The sequence below is a fragment of the Xiphophorus couchianus genome, chromosome 24 (assembly GCF_001444195.1).
Source record: "Xiphophorus couchianus chromosome 24, X_couchianus-1.0, whole genome shotgun sequence".
Classification (NCBI taxonomy): Eukaryota; Metazoa; Chordata; class Actinopteri; order Cyprinodontiformes; family Poeciliidae; genus Xiphophorus; species Xiphophorus couchianus.
The window spans coordinates 818491-843295 of NC_040251.1; the positions used below are offsets into that span (position 1 = coordinate 818491).

At 37.6% G+C, this 24805-nt stretch overlaps 1 protein-coding gene across 1 annotated transcript in view; it reads right to left on the reverse strand.

Annotated features, from left to right (window-relative positions):
• nlgn4xa (neuroligin 4 X-linked a) overlaps window positions 1-24805 on the reverse strand; it is a 90392-nt gene that overhangs the window by 54224 nt on the left and 11363 nt on the right. The window lies entirely within an intron of this gene.

Sequence of the window (24805 nt, forward strand, 5' to 3'; positions counted from 1 at the left end):
TTAAAATAGCATTACTCAGCATTTGAAGGAGACATCCATTTTGAGTCTCACACATTTAATTTGATGCTCCTGCCTGTTGAAGTGAGAGTGAAGCACTCTGGTTTGGGGCTTTGTTGCTGCAGGAGGGACCGGTGCACTTCACTAAGTAGATGGCAGCATGGAGAAACAATAGATAAAGTTGTAACAAAAAATTCAACCAAAACATGAATCAAATAGAAAGGGAGTTTCTCCCTCATCTTATATTATGGAAATATTGAAGCAATATGTCAAGAAATCAGCAGGAAGTTAAAGTTTAGAGAGAAACAACAATTCCAATTGAACAATGTGACAAAGCACCATAAAATACAAAGGGGTTTAAGGACAAAAATGTTGATCCATCACAACTGGATCTCAGTCTCAGTTGAAAAGGTGCGTGGGCCTCCAGTCCCACCAGGAACTGGCCAAAATTCCAGCAAACTATAGTGAAAAATGAAACATTTTCAGTTTAAAAGGCAATTCTACCAAGTAGTAAAAAACAGAAATTCTGAATTTTAAGAATACATTATCTAAATGATCTAAATAATCTTCTAATTGTGTAATCCGTAGAAATGATTTTAGTAGCTCTAATGACCTCAAGCAAGAAAAGCTAGTCAGTAACACTAAACTTTGGTTTCAACATCATATATTTAATGTTCGGTATTGCTAATATCTGATGTGTTGGTAGTCAGTGATAAATAAACCAGTCCATTGAAAATATAGGAAAAATCTGATGATTAATGATTTTGACATTTTGTTGAATCTAACAGGAACTTAAGTATCCAGTACCTTAAAGGACAGATGGTGTTAGAAATATACTTTGAGTTCCTCCAACAAATCCTGATGAGCACATCATGGTTTAAACCCTGTAATCCTTACATCAGTCTGTTCTCTCTGCTCCATTTGTTATTTGTGTAATGCACTGGGAATATGGCAATTATGGCAGATGAAAACCTTGTTTATGAAACTCTCTGGTTGTGATTAAGCAGGATGATTAGCAAATATGTATCTGGTATCTTCAAAACATGAGAGAATTTTTTATCAGAGTATGGAAGGAAAAAATACTTCCAAGTGAAAAGTGTTTGTACCAAATCTGAGAGCAAAGGAGGCACTAGCATTTTTACCAAGAATTCACTCAATATTTGGTATTTGTTGTAACTTTTTTTCACCTCACTCTTTGAACTGCAGGGTTGAAAGGGAAGGAACATCAGAGCAGTCCTTCTGATGCCTGGTCTCACTGCACTACAGCAAGTTTTGGTTTTACCTGAAACCAACTCCTGAACAAATTCATTCGCCACGGCTCTGCCAGCTCAGAAATCTCTCAAATGTCATTTAGGATGGAAGTCTCTGCCAGTGAAAATTGTAAATCGAAAGCAGAGGTTGGGAGCTGTTAGTATGAAATATCCAAAATGAGGAAACCGAGCTTTAATATTTGCTGGTTATAATTTGCAATTTCACTGGAAAGAAACAGGTGTTTATTTCTAAAACAATCTTTCTTATAGATTTTGGTGGTTGATGACAAACAAGAGAACAAATTCCATTTAGTCTGACACTGAATCACTAGTTGAGGTTCACCAGTTCAGCTAACTGATGAAGACGCCATGCTTAAGTTTCCCTCTTTGTCTTCCAAATGTGAAAATTGTCATTTTGACACTTCACTTTTTGTTTCATCAGACTACAGGACATGTCTCCAAAAAATAAAGTCTATGTCCCTGAGGACATCTGCATACTATAAAATATTGCTTTTCCTCTCTTTTTTCCACCATCTTGAATTTATTTTTCTGTGGACACTGCAGCTCCAGCAGTCAGACTGTGTCAAGCTAATGTCTTTTTTTACAGTGGATGGAATTATCTGGTTCACCACTGTGCTAGAAAAGAGAAATTGCCATACACAGTACATGAAACATCAGTAAGCACAAATAGAAAACCACAAATGGTTAAAAGGTTAGCCGCTAATGATGCTAAAGCTAACATCTGCTTTGTGTTTGTTCAGATTCAATTTGTGAAATTAGTCTTTGCTGCATTTGATCATCTCTTGCTTTCAAACTGAATTACACCAACACATTAAACTCGAACTTGATAATTGTATGCTGGAAATAAATTATTTCAAACACAGATTGGATTTATGAAAACAAAAATGAACCGATTGTTTTCAACACTCTCTCATACAGAAAGTACCACAAAATTCAACAAGAACAAAAAAAATAATTTCCCTGGACTGTGTCTATTGGTCTTAAATTAGATCTTCTATGTGCATACAAAATATTAATCCTTCTTCCTGTTGGTGATGGTGCAAAAATATTTGTTTGCTGTAATACACATGAAGCACCTCAGTAGGTCTGGCACAAATCATCAAAGGATGATTTGCCACGAGGCAGGAAGAGTACATAATTCTCCTTTTCTACAGAATAAAAACTAAGGCCAAGAAGTCCTGAGCAACCCACAGAGAGGTTATGAATGTCTGCTGTACTCTGAGTTGTTGCCCCTGGCTTAGTAAAGCCCTGCCTCTATTCCTCAACTCCTCACCTGTAACCAAAATGGCAGAGTCAGAGGTTGGGGTGTAATGGTAGGGGGGATGGGTTGATGGGTGCTAATGGTAAGCCTTGGGAGGATCTGAGGTCAGAGCCCCGGGCCGATTTACCCCGCTTTAACCAATGCCTGCTAATTACAGAGGCTGGCCAGCACAGTGGTGTCAATAACTTCCTGTTTGTCATTCAGTTCCACATTAGAACAAGCCCCCGCGGAACAGGGTGGGCAGCAGGAACAACCTTGAAAAGGCAGATGCACATAAAACAAGAGCAGTGCCATTAAATTGTCATAGCCTCTAACAGATCGGCATCTGATGGTTGCTGCAGGCATCTGTGGGCTCAAACAAAACTATTATCTAGCTTTCCATCAAACAAACAGGCAAACTGACTGCTTGTGCCTATTTCTTTGGTTGGAGTGCATCAGTAGAGTCACATGCTAAGAGAGACAGAGAGGATAAGGAAGTCTACTCAGCCTAATTCAGTCCAACAAAGAAGAAGACATAAAGACCAGGCACAGTTAGCTCTCATTTACTAAAACATCAAACATTTAATTTCACCAACATGTCGCTTGTGAATGAAAATAACAGACATGGTTTAAGTTTATTTGTATAGCACAAGGCAGTTCAAAGTGCTTTACATAATAAAAACAAAAAATACAAAGTCATAAAATCAACATACCAATAAAAATTACATTTTGTTGAGTGTTGTCATCAAAATCAGAAATACACGTCAAATATTACATTCAAAGTTCCATTTATGATCTTTCAAAAGCAACTCTAAACAGGTGGGTTTTTAGTCCTCTGTGTTTCAGCAGGTTTGTGGTTTTCTGGAATGTCATTCCAGATTTGTGGTGCATAGAAGCTGAAAGCTGCTTCTCCACGTTTGGTTCTGGTTCTGAGGATGCAGAGAAGACCAGAACCAGAAGACCTGAGAGGTCTGGTAGGTTGATACAACAACAGATCTTTACTGTATTGTGGTGCTGAGCCGTTCAGTGATTTATAAACTAACAGCCTTTTAAAGTCTATTTAAATCCACCCTGAATATCACTAAATTGCATCCTTATTACATTATTTTCTGAGTGCTACATAAAAACCTAAATCTTTTGAAAACATCCATTTATACATCAGTGTTTTTATTTTTATTACTTTCTTAGATTTAGGCATTCAGTTGATTCTAAATCTCTTTAGTCAGAAACTGCACTTTCTACCTTCGTTTTTTAACTCCTGAGCTAAAGCTGGACGTGATTCAACGTGAATATTGTTCAAACCAGTTTCACATTTGTGCTAATTATACAGCCTTACATGAGCTGCGTTTATTTGGATCAGAAGGACCAACTTTGGGTAATTGTGCATTGTCTACCAAAGGAAAATTGGTCTGAATGCAATTAGAGTAAATTAGAGCCTCTTTCAGAGGAGTAGTTTGGATCTGACCTCAATAAATCAAGCTCTTCCATCCCTGGTACGACGAGGTTCAAAACCAGAGAAGCTGAAAGCATGCAAACTGACATGAATTTACAGATGTTTGCTACAGGCTGGTTTGGTGTTTTATTATGAGTCCTGGGTGGGCTCAGGTTGCCATGCTCCAGTCCCGTCATTGAGGAGTCCATTTAAAGGAAAATAAAACGTTGTGCTTTAAATGCTTTTCTCGTTGTCTCTCCCACACTGTCTCTGTGCCTCTCACTCTGAACTCTCTCAGCTCTACAGAGCTGCCTCGGTGACTGTGCACTGAGTTGGTCTTGGACATTTATCATTGCCACCCGGGCCGGGGGGATAATATATTCCTCCAGTGGCTGCGTATGTTGCACACATTACTCATCTTTATATGGGAGAGAGGGGTGGAGAGAGGGAGTGGATGGTGTTTGAGGTGGGCTGGGAGCTTGTTCAAGGGGAACCAACTGAGTTTTCTATTGCTTTCAGCATTTTCTGCTGTTAGCAGGACAAATAAAACTGGCTGTTAATGGAATCTATGTAAAGTGCTTCGCTGCAGGCTTGTCTGCCCTCACCACTACCACTGCTGTTACAGCTGACACTGACCTTCTTCCTGCTCAATATGGTTTTACTGACAGCTGACAGTACATGTACAGATAGCCATCATTTGGCCAAGAGCTAAGACTTCATATCTTAAGAAGAGAAGAATGAAGAAAAGAGAACATCTTCATAAATCTATAAAGAACTAAGTAAAACTCTGTGGATGTGAGTAATTCCACCATTACAGTTTTAATTGTGCTTGCCTTGAGAAGGTATAAATCCAAACTGAATTGTTGGTAAATCCAGGACAAAGATGTAGGGCTCGTCTGCAGTGCTGTGTGGTTCCTCTGCAGAGGTATAGGTGGGACCACAGGGGAGCTACACAAGTAATTCATTGCCACTGCAGATGTAAAATGCATTGATCTGCCGTGCTTTCCTGAAAACACAGCCAAGGCCTGCTGGGGTGAGTGTGCTGGTTGAGTGTGTGATTTAAGTAGGCCAACATGAAACGGGTAATTATAAATATGTATGTCTAACACTGAAAGGGACTAAGGGCATATAGACCCTCACAGGAAAAATCAAGAACACTGCTTCATAACATGTTTCTAAAACAACAATAACTCAAAATGGAATCTTAACTGTGTGACTTTATTAAAGCAAGACTCTAGTGTCAGCCATTTAGATTATACTGTGTGTCCATGTGTGTGTTCTCTAATTATTGTGTTTGTGTTGAGTGGTTGTATGTGAGCTAGTTTGTCACCTGGAGGTGCACAGTTGTTAGAGTGGTGTAAAAGGTGAAAGGCCTGTAACACACAGGACGGGTGGGCTCGACCCGGGAAGGACACAGCAACCCCAGGCAGACAGACACGAGGCACCACCCCAGGGCAGTCGTCAGCTGCTTGCTAAGCACAGCAGCAGCATCCAGCATGGCAAAGAGATGCAGGGGGAGATGTGAGGCGCCTGGCCCCCCTGACCCATGTCAGGACTCTGCCACCGTAGCAACCCAGAGCCTCCATTAATCCCTGGCAGCAAGACCAACCAATATCTATGGTGATGTGAAATGTTGCAATGAATGGAGTGTATTTCTAGGGTGCATTGATATTAGGGTTGTTGCTGAGGTGAGTGAGACTTCACTGATTGATGACAGAAAAGTCTCCCCAACCAAAGACTCTAAGTGATGGGTGTTCACTGTATGGTGCTACAATCATCTACTGTTAATGCTGCACATCAAAACCCAAATGCAGTGCAGTATTGGATATATTAGGGAGGATGTGGTGGTTCATTCCACTGAGACCAGTCATTTCTCAGAAATCCCCAAACATGCCAGGTAGTCCACAAAGACCAAATTGAGATTACAAAACTCAAAACTGGAACTCTTGTACGAGGCAACGACCTGCTGAACATTAAAATGAGCAAACACCTGGTGGAACTGCTCACCTGCTGAGCTCATTACAGGAGCAATGTCTCAGTGAAACGCCACTAGAAAAAAATACATTGTTAAATGGTTAAAGAGGAGTTTCAGAAAGAGCAGGAGGCTTAAAGAGACAGAGGTCCAATTTCAGTTATGAACTCAAATTTTTTTTAAGTCATATTTGATATATACAGCATTTTTTTTAACAACTAAAGGTAGCGTAGTTAATTGGTTGTGCTGTACAATGGCACACAGGCTGACATAGTGGTCATGCTAATAGAGCCATATGTAAAAAGACACTAACTGCTCATCAGCTCTCAGTATAAGCCTCCTCTGAACATCTCTAACATGATTTCACTTCTCAAACGCAGTAAAGATTTTATCTTTACAGCTCATGCTTAGACTCAGCAACATGTGAAGATTCTCTTTTAAAGCAACATCCATAAAAACTGATTGAATGCTCATAATGATGGGACTCAAAATGTCACTGCATTTTCTGGCACTTGCATCTTTCCCCCTGGAAAACAAATGATGGCCTTTAACTAAGACATCTCCGTGGTTTTTTCCCTCCTCCAGTCATCTGTCAGTCCCCACTGATTACCCAACGCAGCGCGGAAAAATGCTGCACTGTTTGGTTATTATCAATCAGGCAAAAGAGGTGTTAATAGACAGAAAAAGACATGGCAGACATTTGTCGGAGTGACTGATGAACAAATTGCTTCTGTCAAAACAGCATGGGTTGGTCCTCAAGCTGCAGGGGGGAGGATGTAAAAAAAAAAGAGGGAATCTAAAATTTAAAAATGTAATTTATCATTGGACAAAAATGTTTTTAAATTCAAATCAGGTGGTGATAACTGATTAAAAAGGAAAGGCTGGGATCAATTTGGTTTAAATGTACTGTGGTGTTTTAGAAACATCTAATTTACATTTTGAAACCAGATATTTATATTTACTGTAGAAAAGGGACAGAACTCTGCTTTTCCAACTGTCTGATATTAAATCAGGCTAAAGTTTTCCAGTAAACAAACAAGGAAGAAACGATCAAATCGATGAACAAACGTCTGTGTGAACAAACTTACATATGTACAAAACAACTGACAAAAGGAATAAAGCAAGGAATGAAAGAAGTCAACCAATGAATAAATTGTGGAAGGAATTAAATAAATACATGGAGGGATGAAGGAAACAAAAAAGGAATAAAGAATAAGAGTTTTAAAGGAAAGCAAGATGATAGGAAACAAGGGAGATTAAAGACAAAGAAGGCAAGAAAAAAAGGATAGAAGGAAAGAAAGAAGAAATGACAAGGAAAGAAGCAAAGACACATTTCAGGAAAGAAGATAACTGTTTTGGTTTTATCTCAATTTCTATTTTTGAACCAATGTTCATGTAACAAGGCAGCCTTTTGCGGTTGGATTTTACAGTGAGGATGAAAACCTTGAGGCAGAGTCAGGTGGAAAACAGCAGTGGTTTATTCTTCACACAAAATCAACAACAACTTCACAGGTGAAACTGCAGCCTTAAATAGTCCCAGCTGTGACGGACCAAACCACCTTAAATTCACAGGGGAATCAATTCATCAATCTCCTCCTATTTCTATAAAATACCTTTTACTAAATACAAACATTTCCATTTACTTTTTATAAATATTTTATGTTTTATCATTACACCATATGAAACACCACAAAACCCATAAACAATTCCCCCCACACTTTTCAATGGCCTCTCCCAGAAACTATAAATGGTGTCTGGACCCCCAGGCAGTATTTGTCCAAACACCCTGGAGAGGACACAGAGAAGGCAGGTGAGTCACTCTACATTAGCACTCCACACCCAACAGATTCAGCACAACACATGTTCTCAGTTTTACCCACCAGTAGCTCATTGCTCTGAGTAACAATCATCATCCCTCCACAGGCAACAACCACCTGACTCGTCAATGAGGAGCAGCTGTGTAGAGCCCAGAACAAAAGGCTACATGCTAATCTCTAAAAATACTCAATAAATACAATTAAAACTTCTTGTGTGCAAATTGTTATTGATGTGCAAATTTATGCTTAAAGTGCAGTGCTAAATAAAGTGCTTGTTAATAAAGTGCAAAAAGTACTTTTAAAAGTGCTATACAGTGATTTCAGTAAAAATAGTCCCAGTAGATCTCTCATTACAGTTCAAAAATAAAAATTTTGGAACATTGGTTCAAAATGTTTTGTATCAAATTTATTAAATTGAGATAAAATTGTTTTATCTCAAATTTGATTTTTGAACTAATGTTCTTTCAACATAAGAAATAAAAACAGGAGTTCCCTCTAGTCCAGGGGTGGGTAATCCTGGTCCTGGAGGGCCGATGTCCTGATACTCTTAGATGTTTCCCTGTTCCAACACGCAAGAATCCAACAGCTGAATCACCTCCTCAGTGCAGTCAGATTCTCCAGAGTCCTGCTAATGACCTCATTATTTGACTCAGGTATGTTGAAGTGGAGATGCATCTTGAAGCTACAGGAGGCCGGCCCTCCAGGCCTGGAGTTGCCTACCCTTGCTCTAGTCTAATCGTTGGCACAGACACGGAAATATTAAAAATGCATGAAGCACATCTCACCCACAACACTGACTCCAGAAAACACTAAACAAAAAATACCAAACTACAAAAAAAGAAACAAATAATTTAGGTCAATATACAGTGAACCCAGATGACTATGGAATTTATAAAGAACATAATTTTTATTAAAACCTATTGAGTTAAAGCCGTCTAACCATGGAAACAGCTCTTCCTCTGAAGTGCTAATTAGCCACTATGATAATAGAAGCTTCAGAAAAGTTCCTTTGGGTTTTACCGCCTCTAAGTCATCTGGCATCCAGCCCCACTGTGGGCTGAACTCTAGCTTATTTTCTGTACATGAGCTCTGGCAACAAAATGCGTATTAGTGAACTTTAGCACCCGATCACATCGAAGACCTGAAAAGTCAAAATGAGCAAGAGAATTAACGGCCGTCAGTAATAAGGCTTCCCACTAGACATGACTAAGTGTGAGAGCTGTCATTTACTTTCACTATACAAAAACATGTCATTGTGAGGTCCATCCATCCATCCATCCATCCATCCATCCACCAAAGCATCCATCATCTTCTCCTTATTCATCATTTGGTTGTAGAGGGAACATTTCCAACAGGATTCTGGGAGAGCCTAAGGTTTTTCCAGGTCCAAGTGGATGTCACCTCCCTTAAACACGTTCCTCTGTCTGTCATAATGTCCCATCATATAAGAGTTCAGCTTCTGTCCAATTGTCCCACTGGTGGGAGACAAGTATGTCAAAAGAGAAAGTACTGAAAAATCTGCTTCCCATTGTCTTGTTGCCTCCTAATAGGATGTGTCAAAAAAAATGGAGGCATTGTGATTGGCTTTGCCCAACTTAATGGACTCTTCCTCAAGACTCATCTTCCTGATTCCAACAACAATAAATTGGAAGCTCATTTTTCTACCTCATCATTTCGGTCATAATTCATATCAATTGACTATAGGTGATAGTTGGAATGTTGGCAGACAGAAAAGTCGAGTTTATCGAGTTCTGTGTTCACCATAACAGACTGGAGTAAAGTGTTTCTTGTGGCAGATGAATGGTGGCCTGCATGAACCTGCATGTCTTGGTGCATTCACTGGCTATATAAATTATTAATCTGGTCCTGATTCTCTTCATACTTCAATCACAGTGTCAATACTCCAAGTAACTTTTTGCAACTCTTGCACATCCCATTGCTGCATGCTTTGTTCTCATCAGCATCCGTATTGACCAGTCCACACTTCCAAATGTTATCAATAAGTATCACTTCATGCTCATATGAGAACTATATCACTGCATCACTGTTGGAGTCGGGCTGCCAGCTGTGGGGAAAGATGTGTACTTCTAACTGTGGGCTGGTTACTAAGAGACAGAAGGGAGTTTGTAAGTTGCACCAATCAAAAAAAATAATGAAACATTGGTGGTCCAAAAACAGGTAATTTACTTTGGGAAAGTTAAAAAGAATTTGCTGAAAATGTCATATATGTAGTGATCAGTGGTAATTTTATCATCATTATTTTTATTTTTTTTTGTATGAGAGGCTGAAAATATCAGATTTTTTTCTTTTTGCTTTTTTCTTGTTTTCTTTTTCTTCTGAGTTCAGGTCTCATTGTGAATGTAACAGGTAATTATTCTAACTACCAATATATGTATCAGTCCTGATATTGAAAAATAAATCTATATCAAGTATCTGAGAAAATGTGTCCAATCCATGAGGGCAGATCTATTCGGTCTAATTCTATGCTTTGTGCATTTATTATTTATTTTACGTTACATGCAGAATTCCTAATTCTACTTTCTGAACATTTTGAAAGGTTTATTGCAGTTTAATTTTTAACTTGTTTTTCCAAGACAGTCAGGTGAGTTTCTTTATTATTCAGTTTGCATTGGCTGTTATAATCCTTATTACATCATAATAACATCTATAAACAAATAAACATCTAATTGCACTGACAGTTGTGTTTTTACGTTTGTTAGCTTGTGAAGATGTTCACAAGCTAACAAGTGTTAGCTTGTGAACGTTTGTGCTGTAGTGTGCTGCTGCAGCAGTGTGCTGCAGTGTGCCACAGAGTCATCAAATAAATTTGTAATTCAGCACATTTCTGTCTGTGTTTTAAAAAAGAAACATTTTAACTCAGTTCAGTTCTGTTTTTTTGTTACGGCCAATCCTAACCCTCAGATATCTGTTTTGGTATCGGAAGCCAAAAAAGTGGATTTGTGGATTCTTCGTTTTAACCAGAAATGATTACCGTCTCTTCAGAATATATCATGTGTGTCTTTTTGCTCCTGCCTTCATGATGCATGTTGCTGTATTCGATAAAAGGCAAACAGGAAAGAGCTTGTTTCAACAATGTGTCAGTCTATGGTTGGGATTGTGGACTGCTTGCATATTAAAGCTGCTCACTGTGAGATCAAGCTGCACAAACAGAGGCCAGTGTCACATAAACCAGCTGAGCATGAACGCTCAGGCTGGTCACACTGCAGGTCTCCTGCACGCAAATTAAACATGCAAACCTAAATAAATTAGACCATTAGCCCACAGAGTTAAATATGCACAACTCCAGTCATATCAAGTCAAATGTTTTATGCATGCTACCTACACACCATGAAGTGGTGGAGCTCTTCATAGCCTCTGAAGCTTCATTTACACTAAAGGAACGGCTGTCTCATGCTAGAACGAGTGGAATTTGCATTGGACTGCTGCAGTTTCTGAAACTGCATGTTCCACATGACAGGCTATTAATGCAGTCCTCTGAAAAATAAAAATAAACCTGCATATTGTTATGCACAGAATGGACTGTGTAAAAGGTAAAAAGAAAATTAACAGCCATTATGCCTGGAGGAAGTATGAAGATAGAATATCAATGTGATTGAAGAAAAACATACTTAATGAACACGTCTGCCGTCTGCTTGCTTTGTGTAACTGTGGGCTTTTATTTCTTAGGGTGGAATGTTTATACACATGTAGCTGCATTTCTATTGATCATATAATTGCACACGTTGACATTTCAAGAATATATTTGCTTGGAAACACACCAATTACATTTGTTGATAAAAAGTTTTGGCACTGCGATTGTTTTTTTGGCCATACTGGAATTGGTTTACTTCAGAAAAACTGCAATGGAAGCACTTTTTTTGCATCACACGAGTCACATGATCAACAACCGGATTGAAGAAGAAGACAACAGAAAGTAGTTGGAGGATCATTTTTTAATGACATGTCGCGTCAACATGCTTATTCATGTCATTATTTCCATTCCATTTCTTATTAAATGGAAACTCTGCAACTCCATTTGTTCAACATTAGCAGCGTATTGACAAAGATTTGCAAATATTTGTAATGGAAATAAAGTTATAAAAGGAGAACTTTGCCTTGTTTTAGTGAGACAACATGTCTCATAACATACCAGTAAACCCATTAAGGATTGGCTGACAATTTAGAAAATCAAAGTTTTCGTCCAGTCAAAGCCCAGACCACAGATGTTTGGTGTTTTAGTAATATTGTAATGCTGGTGCAATAGAAGCAGCTGCAGGGAAGTAGTTGGTTTCAGTTTGAAAAAAAATGTTTGTTTTTTTAAGTTACTGGTTAGTAACTTATCTAATTTTCTTCTCTTTTGTCTGTTCTGAAGGCTGAACATGTCCAAACATGCTTGTTTCAATATTTCCTGCAAAACCTCAAATAAGATTAATTTTACGCTGCACAGTACATACTGGTGACTTTTTATTCACAGATTAATTAATTTGCTGATTTCCTGTGGAACATCACTTCATTATTGTGTAAACTCACCTACACTGCAAAAACACAGAAACTTACTAGGTATTTTTGATCTAGTTTCAATTATCTTAGTAAACTCAAAATTAGACAAAACTAATTTTAACTTCTATGAAAGATATAGGAGTTTGTTTTAAGTCAGTAATTTCTTACTATTGATTAAAAAAAAGATCACTTAGAAGAGAAATAATCTGCCAGTGGAACTAAAGGAAACATAGAAAATTCCAGGTCATTACAAAATACATCAAATTTTTACCTCCATTATTTGTCCATAACTGTTGAGTTGATTAAACCTGAGACCTGGTTTCTACGTCGTCCTACTAATCTTTGAAAGATGAGGTACTGATCTGATGAGTTGATATATAATAGCTAATGTTCCTGCATGCTTTTTAAAATCGATATATGCTCTCTAACAGGTTGTTTATGTGTGAAAAATGTCAGGATATATAAAAGTGAAATCATCCTTGTTGAAACAGCTCATCAATAATTCTGAGACCACAAAAATGACTTCAGGTTTTCAATGCTAATCATAATCTGTACAATATGTCATCAAATAAAGAAATCAGTTAGAAGGAAAACATTCACAAAAACACTGCAAAAACACAGAAAGGTCCATCATTCTCCTTCCAATTCAATATAAAAATACTTCAATAATCCCAAAGGGAAATGGACAAAACTATTGTGATTAATTTCAGTTTACAGGATTAATATGAAAAATAAGCATTTTTACATCACAGAAACTTGTACTTTTGTGTACCATACACCAGATATTTATTTAACATATCTAATCAGAGTGAATCAAAGAAGATTCCTAAATGTCACCATTAGACAAAGAAGTTTGACCAACAGAATCCACAGCCTTCCTGAGCTGCTCCTCTGTTCCCCCTGACTCGGTGTTCTTCCAGGACTAAGTTGAAAGCAGCATGATTGCATCAAAGTGCTCCAAGTCACCAGATCACACACTTCAAATGGTGCATCCTTCATGTTCTTTTTTCCCCCTTCTGCGTCCCTGTGAAAGACCGAGTGAGAGACGGCAACATTCCACTTCGCTGTTTCTCTGCCTCGTTTTGACCCCAGCCTGAAATCATTTCCTCCTGCTTCTCCCTGAGTAAGACTCTCTGTCACAAAGCTGCCTTTCAGAGGCTCTCTGAGCGCCGCAGATCCTTAAAATGATGACAGGAGGACTGCAAGATCACAGTTCTGCTGCTTTCAACAATTCCAGGGGCAGAGGTACAATTGTACAAAGAGCTGCTTGAGGAAATTGGAACCTTTTCCATTAAGCTAAGTGGAAAAAGAACACAGAATTTTATTCTGTATAAAGTATTCAAACAAACAAAAAAAAAAACCTCAAAGCAAATGAATCGTGTATTTCGATAATGATTCTTCGTGGTCAGCCTTAAAACTCCATGTTTCTGTCCTGAATATTGAAATGTCTTTTGCTTGTCGTCATGTTTCCGCCCGGATAACGCAACACTAAAAACAACCTTAGCAATGTTCTGTCTTAATGGATCACATTAAATGTCCATTACTCAGACTTGCTTCAGACATATAATGTTGCACTTAGACATTTACAACAAGGAGCTGGACATGGTTTACTGAAACGAGTGGTTACTCTGCCTGTAAAAATACACAGAACAAAGACTTTGATGCATTAATAAAAGTGATTACAGAGATCTTATGTAGCTATTTTGAGCCACAGGGCTCTTCAGGAACAGTTACAATAGTTAGTTGAAAGGCCAAAATAAAGACATTAATGATAATAAATTATTTTGGTAATGCACTGATCAGGATGATTGTTGTTCCAGATGAATGCTGCATTCATCCGGATGGTTTATAACGAGTATCTTTTATGATACTTGTTATAAACCATCCATCCATTAGCTATGCCATGTCACCCAGCACACTGAAATGATCTGATATTACTAAGAAAAGCTAGTTTTTTTTTAAACTACTTTACTGTAAAACAGAAACCATTCCTGACAACAGGCTCCTATGTGTGAACAGAACTACCCACTATAACCAGCTGCTGTTTCACCCTTTGCAGAGTTTGAATATTTTGTAACAGCCTCTTTATGTACGGCATTTAAGTTTAGCCCTAGAATTAGTCCTACCTAGGGACCACGTGCCATTTTTAAAAATTGCAGAATTTGTCAGTTGCTAATCCCATGCAAATTGGCCATGTCAGTAATTTGTTAAATTAAAAATTCCCCTGCAACACTGAGAAAACACGAAATCTTACCAATTATTTTTGGTTTAGTTTCTAGTTCAAATACTTTAGTACACTTAAAATAAAACAAAACAACTTATAAGTAACTTTCCGTTAAGATATAGGAGTTTGTTTTTAGTAAATAATTCCTTAATGATGAAAAAGTATTAGTTCCACTGGCAGATTATTGAACTTATAACATGGGAAAAGATTATTATTATAAGTGAAATAACCTGCCAGTGGAAGTAGTACTGTATTTGTCTGTGCATTGGGATTAGAGCAACTTGGAAAATTATATATATATTTATTTTTTTATTGTATAGCATGAATATTGTGTATTCATGCTAGGAAGTAAAGCTAGCATCATTTTAACTCAGTTGCATTGATCTCAGCGGCCCAGCTTGGTCCTTTCATATTCATAGAGCTCAGAAGTTGCAGTAGGGGAGCATTTCAGGGACGCTTTAAATCTTTTATGGCTGATGTGGCTCTGAATGGAAAGAACATCTGCTACACACCTCCGTTAAGATGAGATTGTCCATTTGTGTAAATGTATTTTGAACACCATGAACATTATCAGAACAACTGCCGAGTCTGGTTATTCTTATCAAGCTGGAGGAAATCTGAGGCGCTCTGAGATCTCCACTGAAAAGCTACAACACTTTAGCAGCTGCAGAGGAAAAGAAAAACGTCATTGATGCAGCGCAAGTTTCCACTAACCTCTCTGAAACAGCGTGTACAGTAGAATGGTGGATGAACAGTAGATTATTGCTGCTGGTTATTATGTGAAAGCAACAACTGGATAAAATATGTATTGTGCTGCACTGAACTTATGTGACTTTAAAGTCATGTAAACAGAGTTTAGTTTAGAAAAAATACACAATGAGGAGGATAAGTAGACAATCTGCCAATTTTACTGTTTAAAATGTTGATGACTTATTATGAGAATATACATAAAAACTAGATTTGTTGGTATGATATGTATCAATATACTTTGGTCCAATACATCAAAGATGTAGATGAAACCAAAATATAACCATACTCTAAAAAAGACATAGCCAATTACCCCAGTGTTCCACTTTCATCGATTCAGACAATCATATGTTAGCAAAACTAGCAACTGTCATATTGCAGTTCTGATGGACTCTGTGTCCCAGAGGAGAACGACTTTTACCGGAAAATGTGTAAATCAACCTCCAACTTACCAATAAGGACTGATACTGACACTCAGTGAGGAAGAGGCCAAATCAGTAAAGTGTTTTCAGGTCAAATCAGATTAGGACTGGCTGAGAAGCCTTGAAACTGATCAAGTTCCACCAGTTCTCTCAGGAGTAAGAAAGAAATGCTTGACTGCTTGTGTCAGAAAGAAATGTGCAATTTATTGGAGCAACAGAATAAGACTAAATAAATCCTTTTATCTTCTTAGTTCAATCTGTTTCATAACTGTGAGAATGTTAAATAAAATGAGAATAGAATCACAATGTCAGTTTATACCTTAGTTGATATTCATCAAGCTAAGTAAACACTCATTTACATTCTTCTGGAATGAAAAGAAGATTTCAATGGATGATTCTTCATTACAACAGACAGCACTAAAGTAGAGAGCTTTTGCCTGAGATGTTTTGCGTCTCAGGCAAAACGTTGCCATGGTGTCCCAAAAGACAAAGTCCTGTCAATCACAACACCTCCAAAGAGCGTTACGACACCACTTTGTTTTTACAGTTAGTCACGTTAGAATCAAAGTAGTTTCATGTGACAGGTCAATGCAACACAGAGCATTACTGTGAGCAGAGTATCTACTGAGGATGTTTATGTAAGTGTGAAAAAGTAAAGAGTGAGGAAAAGAATATTTCCTTTCTGACTTTCTGAATAATAGCTGCGATTCTATTGACCATAATTGAATTCTGAAAATACATTTTCTTAATGGAAACACGGAAACTTTGAAATGACTCCTATTTTTCAATAAAAAAGATTTTGCACTAAGATCAGGTGAGTTTTTGTTTGCAAAACTGCAATGGAAACTTTTTTTTTTCAGCCTCACACAAGTCATGTGATCAACAACAGAATATTACTGCTGGTGGAAAATATGGCAAAGACAACAGGAAGTGGCAGGAGGAAGATGGCATGGCAGGTTTTTGAATGACTTATTGTGTGAATAAACATATTCATGTGTGATTTTAATTGTTTCTTATTTAATGGAAACACTGTAATTGGAAAATTGCATTTGTAATGGAAAGACAGCTACTGCTACCAACTGAACCATCCTTCACTGCAGATATACCTGCTAAGTAGCTAATGAGCGCAAGCTGAGTGTTTTCAGCCTCAACAGCTTTTCTTCCAGGATCCAAATCTGTACTTGAAATGTGAATGTTTATTGAGGAGTTTGAGAATGTTGGAGCTAAAACACAGATGCAGTCCACACTTTTCAGATTTTCATTTGAAAAACAGAGAAAGATTTTTTGAAAAAAAAAAAAACTAAAACATGTTTATATTCCTCTTTACTATTTTTTGTCTCTGTACCACATTGTATCAGTCTATAAAATAAAATCTCAATAATATAAACTAAACATAGATGCTGATCAGGAGTTATGGTGGTCAGGAGTTACAGTACTGTGGAGTACTGTAGTATTCCACAGTACTACATTACTGTGGAGTACTGTACTTTAGTACTCCATAGTACTAAAGTACAGTTAGTACTGTGGAGTTTTTCTGTTCTGTTTTCATTTTCCCAACAAACTGGAATTAAACAGGCCTCATCTTAAACCTGCTTGCTGCCAGAAATGGACTTCCACTTGGATTTCCTCTGCTTGTTGTCTCAGTGCCAAAAACATGGAGCTTCTCTATTAAAGATGCAAATAAACAGGACTGTAATCTTTATTTGAACAGCAGAGCACTGAGGAGGAAAATGGAAACAATGTGAGGACTCTCTTTAATTTTAAAAATGGTGATTAGACGGCTGAGATATTGTCTTTGTCTTGAAGAAAAGAAACATTTTCAATCTGATGAATTCACCCTGCAGCTGGTTTATCAACATTACTGCATTAACACCACAGGTTCTCACAAACTCTCCATATTAGCCTTTCTTTCATACTTTGTCTCCACAACTTGTAAGCACTCAACTAGCTAATCAGCAGAAAACATGGACACCACGGCAAGGAACCTAAAATATGACAACAGAGCATGCTCAGTACAGACCATGGAGGATTTCCTCTTGAAGTTCAAACCAGATGACAAAATTAGGCATCACTTAATCTGTCAGCAGCGCAGGTGTGGAAAAACAGGAAACCTCTCCCTGATTCTCAGCCGGATGGATATTTTGACATTACACTGGATTTCTGAAAAGGCCAACTCAGGAGATATTAAGTTGACAGGCGGTGAGAAGAGCTCTAAGCAGGCCAGACATGTCGCTCCCTACTGAGCTCACACTGAAGACACACATTATTAGGACTCTTTCATATCGCTGTCTGCAGAGATGAAGACTGAAAGATGGAGTAAAATATAAAGTGGTGGTCAGTGATAGTTAGAACCAGATATTTACATACAATGTGTAACAGACACATAATCTTTTCTTTCTCATTCTCTGATAATACTGCAGATTATAGTTTTAGTTAACTCTGTACTACAATCATAACGTTTGTTTCTTTCCTCATGATGTCATCTATTTAGTGAAGAGTCCTATTCCTGCAGCCAAACAGCCCCACAGAACAATACTGCCACCTCCTGGCTTTACAGTTAGTAAAGTCAGCTAGTTAGTCTCAGGCTAACTAGCTTCTTCCTTTAACCTCCATTTGTAATAACGGTCATCATGACCAAACACTTCATGTCTTATATTTTCAAACTGTGATCTGGTTTTTATTTTGCTTTTGGTGAAATGTCTTCTTCCTCTCTGCGTGGCTTTTCAGCCCATGTTGGTGCAGAATTTGTTTTACCAGGGAAACCAAATCTTCACAGGATCTGTTTGTACTATGATTATTTGTATAGTACATCTACTTAACTTGTTCTTTGCTTGACTCACACATTTCTGAAACCCATCCATCTCGGGAACACAGATTCTGTCTCCTTTTTGAGCATTATGATGACTGGACATTCATAGGCTTTTTTACTTTCATATTGAACAAATGAAAGTGGAACTTTCAGATATCTAAAATTTGGACCTGAGAATAAACCAGGCTTGTGGAGGCTCACATTCTCCTCCCAATATATTGACTGATTCCCTTGGATTTTTTTATGACACAAGAAAAGACAGCAGAGCAAACATGTCTGTTTTAATAAATGGCTTAGAAGTATAGTAATCTTGAACTATCTCTTTTCTCTCATTATTCTGGCAGCAACAACAACAAAGTTTAGTCTGATGAAATCGTAATAAATAATGTTACATTTCCTACATGTTCATATCCAGCTTCAACTTTATTTACCAATCTAAAGAGCTGACAGAGCTGTCCATTAGGGCCCTGTGAAAACAGGAAGCCATTACAGTTAGACTCCATAGGTACACTTCACCTCCAAGCAAGCAGACTCTCTGTGTTCTCCATTCCATTAAAAACAGCTCAGAGACACTGAGCTTTCTGGACTAATGTACTGTGTCATATGTCACAATATCTGCAGTGTCTCTGCTGATGAAAACCTTTTTAAACCCTGCTGGATTAATGGGTTGAGTCAGAGCGGATGTCTTCTGGAGCAGTCTGCAGTAGAAGTAGCTCTTATTTAACTATAACCAGGACTATTCTGACTTGGAAACAAACAAGAAATCCTACAATAAAGCAAAAACAAAATGAAAAACAACATGTCACAAGGAGGCATTACTTATTTAGATATATAGCAACTGGACACTTTTTTAATTTTACCATCACCATGGACTATACATATATAATAGTGAACTACCAAGGCTCACCGCTTAATTATTGACTATATTATGAGTTAATGAAGAATCCTGTGTCCATTATTTGACTACTTCATTAATAAAAATGCAACAAAATTTCTCATTTTTAAACCCATGTAGGACGAGTTATTGACTTAACCTCATCAACTGCCTGTTGGAACAGTGGGGAGAACTGCTGCCTGGCAGCAAAATGATCCAGGGTTCAAATCCCAGTCTGGAGTCTTTCTGCAAACCAAGCCTGTTATTTTATTATTTACCTTCCAATGAGGAAAGAAGACAGTGACAGACAGCAGCAGACAGACAGACAGACAGTCTGTCAGCCTCAGTGTCTACGCGGATTTCCAGTCAACAGTTTTTCCAAGGTGCATTTATATACTAATCGTATTAAGCTTAGTAAGATGCATTAAAATATGTTTCTAATCATTAACCATGAGGAAAATATCATCATGTAGACTATCATACAAAAAAAATGGTACACATCTAGATTTTGGAATGCTTTTAAGTTTGCTCTGGTGTTCGGGGAAAAATAATTTAAGAAATATTGGTTTAAATGTGGCATTAATTCAGACAAAGTCTGCAATTTGATCACATCAGCTAAACGTCAGAAGGGAGTAGGTATGGGACGGCTTTGTAAGCTAGCTAGTTCCAACTTTTACAAATACTATGAGTCCCAACAGGTCTGACACTTCCACAGACAAATTTGCTCGACTTGAACAAGTAGACGCCACGGATAGATTGGAAAAAAACAACTGGGGAAAGCGATCACAATTCAATGCTCCCATCAATCACTTCCAACGTCCGTCATGGGGCCTCAATAGTTGCAGGTGACATAGTTGCAAAGTTGAGGCAATCTATTAACATTTTGAATGTTTCCCAGAGAAAATTATTTACTGAAGTGTCTGCAACGAGTTCACATATCATACCTGTCATAGTATAAAGACATATCAAAGCGGGGCCTGGGCACTTTCCAGTCACTAAGTTTATTTAGAGCCCATCTGTTCACCAACCACAACTTGGCTGAAAGTGGGTCATAGAAAGCTGTGCAGCACAGGGCAGCTCAGAGTGAGAAGAAAAAGAAGGTGAAATGAAGGTGGTGCATTTCACCTTCAGTCAAGTTCAGACTGAAGTGACATCTAGAGCCTTAGAGTTCTGCAAAAATAAATCCAAAAACTAACAAAAACCTGAAAACTCAGGAAATCTTTATTTAGTAGGAAACAACCTGCATATAATTTTACATTTGTCAAAGGGAGCTCATATAGACAGAGATTGTTTAATGCTAAATAAATAATGAGACTGTAATGTATTATCTTTAGCTTCTTTTATGAATGTGGTTGTATTTAGTAGTTTTTCCACATTTTAAGAGTTGTTAAACATTTTTATTAAAGCTCAATGTATTAAATCTTTTAATTAAAAAAGAGGTTGTGTTTACTCTTTGGAGTCACTCTGCTTGCAGGGGGCACTGATTTGTTGTATTAAGTCTCTACTTGAGCAAACAACTTTAATTCCTTTTTTTTACTTTGTGTTTATTTCAGAAATACAGAGTCATTTGAGAAAAGCTCCCTGCTGTGCACCAGTGTGGGATTGTGAGATTATCCTTTTCCTGCACTTATTAATCTGCCATGTACTGAAGAGCTTAGAATAAATTTAGCACAGAGCTGTCAACGATCTCGGCCAGAAACGCACGTTAATACGCTTTTCTGCGTGTCCACTTGCCATCCATAGTTTCTGTCCATTTCCTAAAAATGCTCTGCCAACCTCTCCGTCCTGACCCAAGCAGCTCAAGGATCAACAGGCCGTGTTTTTCTTTTTCTAATACTCATACTGAGCCCATTTAGTGGAGCATAATGAAGGCAGATAAGAAATCTGAATTAGTAAAGGGTCTGCCAGTGTACTTTACTTCAGTGTTAACAAAAGGGAGTAGAAAATAGAAATCCTCATACATCACTCATAGGGTTAAAGCACTCTTAATATTCCCAATGAAAAGAAACATTAAGTATCATTGTGAGTTTTGTCTCAGTTAGACAATAGTGTTCAACCTCGTCTCACTGAAATAAAGCAGAACATGTTTATTTCAGTAAATATATATTTCTACAGCAGTTATAGACAAACTGTGCAACCTAAGTAATCCAAATATATAAACAGATGAACAGAACTAAGCCAATAGATTAAATCTTGTGTAATGTAGTGAAATGTCAAAGCAAATCTGTGTTTAATACTAAAAACATTACAATAATCTCTTAATATTTAGAAAACAATCTCTTATTGCGATTCATTGGAAATGTAAAACCTTACTGCATTATTCCTAGTAAACATCCAGATGGTGCTGGTTAGTGCTGGTGACACCATACTGGGTGGATGGTGCCACCCAGTATCAACATGAATAAAAGAAATTATTTGAACTGAACATAATTTAGATTTAATCTGTTTGCTTTTCTAGAAGAGCTCCCTGGAGAATGTTCCAATAAAATCTAACCAGAACCTCCTTTCATGAAAAACCAGCCGTGACCAGATGTACTTCACAGGATTTCTGACAGACGAGTGAAAAGACTAATCAGAAGAGGCTTCCAAGAACTAATAACCTCCCACAGAGAGCCACAGGGTCCATGTACACTAACTGCACAACACTCTACTGATTAAGAAAAAAAGGAATGCTTAAGTTAAGAAAATTATGAAAATCCAATAAATAACTAGAAGAATACTGCAAGGTCTTCACAGTAACAGTGAAGTTTGATGGTGAGACGATGATGATGTGAGGCCATTAAAGGTCGGATGAATGGAAGGTTTTAGTGATAAATCTGAAAATACCATCGCTGTGAATTGTTCTGAGTCAGAATGATCCCAAACACTTTCTGCACAAAGGAAATGCCTCGAACTGTCATATCCAACAAAGACTTCAGTATTAAAGCATTAAATTAATTTCAGCAACTGTGCTTAATGCATATTCTCTGTGCCATTCCACTTTCATAAACATGATTAATGGACCCATTTCTTAGTGTTTCTTTCTGTGAAGAAACACTAAGAAACACTGGGGTGTTACTGAAATTCTGTGAATTTTACATCAAATTAGAATGCTTGTTATGGTGAAACTGGTTCAGTGCCTTTTTTTCTACCAGAAACACAATAATCTAAATCTCTATGATGTCACAGCAAGCACACAAAATATTTTGGGTTGGCCCCATAAAACAAAACTGCAATTAACCATTTAAATCAATTAAACAGCTGCAGCTGATCCAGAATGCTGCTGCTGGTGTTCTCACTAAAACCAGGAAGATAGAGCACATAACACCAGTTTTAAAGTCCACTGGCTCCCTGTAGCTCAAAGAATAGACTTTAAAATACTGTTAGTTTATAAATCACTGACTGGCTTAGCACCACAATACATTAAAGATCTGCTGTTGTTGTATCAACCTTCCAGACCTCTCAGGTCTTCCGGTTCTGGTTCTGCTCTGCATCCCCAGAACCAGAACCAGAACCAAATGAGGAGAAGCAGCTTTCAGCATCTATGCGCCACAAATTTGGAACAAACTTCCAGAAAACTGTAAAACAGCTGAAACACTGACTTCCTTTAAATCTAGACTAAAAACCCACCTGTTTAGGATTGTATTTGAAACATAATAAATTACCAATTTATTGATGGAACTTGACTTAATGTCGTGTTTTTATTGTTGATTCTACATTGCATTGTGTTTCTGTGTTTGATTTGATGTAAAGCACTTTGAAATGCCTTGCTGCTGAAATGTGCTATACAAATAAAATTTGATTGATTGATTGATTTGATTTACTAATATGCACATGACTGAGAAGAATTATGACCCAAAACAATTCGATTTTTCTATTTGAGGCAGAAAAGCATTGTCTAAGACTTGGATATGCTAATCCTCCAACTGGCTGCTTCACACTCAGCTGCAAACTGCTCCATATGTGCTGGCAAGCCATTAAATTTAACATCAAGCTATCAAACATAGGACGCCGATAAAGAAAATGTTTGAACAGCACTTTCATTGATTTGTTTATTGGTACAATCTATTGGATTCTTCTAAATGGCTAATCAGAAGCCAAATTAACTCACCTTTGGTCTTCTCTCTAGAGACCTGTTGATAATGAGACTGCAGTTGTTTAAACATGTATAACAACATGTAGACTTTGACTCTGACCAAATCAGATTTGTATCTTTTGGTAAATAAAGACAAGATAAACCAAGATCAGTTGACACAAAAGTGTTTGAAATTGATTTTTTCCTAATGCTTAAATGAACATTATTTACCAGTAACAGTGTCACTGTCCAGAGTAAAGCTGGTTTTACATGACCAAGAACTGGGAAGATGTTGCTACTCTAAATTACACACCTTTGTTCGACTGAATGCTACAGCTGCCCACAAGGAAGTCAAATCTGCTCATCTATTGTAATGAGTGCAGTATATTTGGAGGTATCGGGGTCAAGGCTTTGAAAATAATCTGTCTTACAACCTGTGACCCATGATGGTGCTCCATCATGGAGCTAATTTGCCGACAGTGTTAGTCGTGGCTGAACTAAAAAAGCAGAAGAGATACATCCAACTATTTACTTATCATCCCAAACAAAAAGTAAAACAGATCAAATGTTTTCCAACAGGGAAATGATACCCGACACACACCCAGACTGGTTTTGGAACAAATAATGCAGACTAAAGTTAAGCTTCTTGAATTTCTCCGACCTTAACCTTGTCTTTGACCTTGCTAAAAGGTTGTGGATAACTACAGATAGCTGCATGTAGCTTGCTGCGGAACAGCAAATCAAATACTACTGGGCATGTATTCTTAGTTATAAGCCTGTAAGTATAATGTATAATTTTTCTGGGCTGTGAAAATGTACATTTGACTTCTGCCACAGATTGTTTTATATAATTTTTTGGTTAGTTATATCTTCTAATTATATTCCACAGAATCTGACTCAACCAATGAGAGTTAAATGACTCGTTGGCAGCAGAAGGAATACACATTCCTCTGAAACTTAAATGCTGCTTTTCCAGTCACATTTAAAGTGTTAGTTGCACTTACAAACTCAAACACCGGCTGGTAGGCAACGATGGGTTAAGAGCCTTGCCAAAGGGCACATCAACAAGTTACAGGAGGAAGATGGAATCAAATCTACAACCTTCTAATTGCAAGACAACCACTCTACCCAACGAGCCGCAGTCAGGCTATACCTATACCTGTAGCTAAGCAAAGGTAAATACAGGTAAAACATGAGGAAGTGAGCCCAGACCACTGGAAGGCAGGTTGAGTTTTTCTTCATGAACTACCACACTGATAGTTTGAGAAACCTTCACTGAAAACATCCTTGAAAATTATTAGTTTTTCTTAATAGCAAAAAGTAAAAATAGTTCACCATGAACATGATATGTGGTGGTAACGCAAAATGTTTTTTTTTTTAAAGTTTGTCAAAAATAAGTCATCAAAATAAACACTGTCAATGATCTGAGAACATAAACTGAAGAAC